The sequence below is a fragment of the Piliocolobus tephrosceles genome, chromosome 11, assembly GCF_002776525.5.
Source record: "Piliocolobus tephrosceles isolate RC106 chromosome 11, ASM277652v3, whole genome shotgun sequence".
Lineage (NCBI taxonomy): Eukaryota > Metazoa > Chordata > Mammalia > Primates > Cercopithecidae > Piliocolobus > Piliocolobus tephrosceles.
The window spans coordinates 94,146,322-94,147,212 of record NC_045444.1 but is presented as its reverse complement, the minus strand read 5'-3'; the positions used below and the strand labels follow the sequence as shown (position 1 = coordinate 94,147,212).

At 38.7% G+C, this 891-nt stretch overlaps 1 non-coding gene across 1 annotated transcript; it reads left to right on the top strand.

The window, feature by feature from the left end:
- Nucleotides 1–228: 228 nt before the first annotated feature.
- LOC111549297 lies at nucleotides 229–335 on the top strand. The gene has a single exon (XR_002733680.1). It is a non-coding gene; the product is annotated as a U6 spliceosomal RNA (small nuclear RNA).
- Nucleotides 336–891: the final 556 nt, after the last annotated feature.

Below are 891 nucleotides of genomic sequence, written 5' to 3'. Positions count from 1 at the left end.
GGCCTGAAATGCAAACCAATGACTTCATTTGTTGCCGATCCACAGCAACAGTGATGGACTCTAACGCTGGAGGAAAAACTGGCTGCACCGCATTTATGAAGAGATGGTAAAGAATATATTAATCCTGACTATTACTATACCCTGGACAATTCAAGGGATTTTTCAAGAGTAATATTCATAGATCAGATGCAATTTTCATTTGACATACACTGTAGAATGTAACTTTTCGTGCTAGTTTCAGCAGCACATATACTAAAATTGGAATGATGCAGAGAAGATTAGCATGTCCCCTGCATAAGGATGACATGCAATTTCATGAAGCGTTTCATATTTTAAAAATACCTATCAGGTACTACGCTTCGTACCTGGGTAATGAAATGTTCTGGACACCAAATTCTCGTGAGATGAGTTTACCTATATAACAAAACTGAACAATGTGCCCCGAACCTAAAATAAAAGTTAAAAAAGAAAAAAAAGAATGTAATGTTTGGTTAAAAGTGACTCCTACCTTGATTTTAAGAAAATGTTTTATCATTTGGTTTAATTCCATTCAGGGATCATAAATAAATAGTCTAATTTTTTAAAAAAATTGAGATAGAATTTACATAGCAGCATTCACCCTTTTAAAGTATAAATTTGTTTTGTTGTTGTTGTTCGTTTGTTTGAGGCAGAATCTTGCTCTGTCACCCAGACTGGAGTGCAGTGGCATGACCTCGGCTCACTGCAACCTCCACCTCCCCAGTTCAAGTGATTCTCCTGCCTCAGCCTCCCGAGTAGCTGGGATTACAGGCGCCTGCAACTATGCCTGGCTAATTTTTTTTTTTTTTTTTTTTGATGGAGTGGGCTCGCTGTGTTGCCCAGGCTGGAGTGCCGTGGTGTGACCTCAGCTCA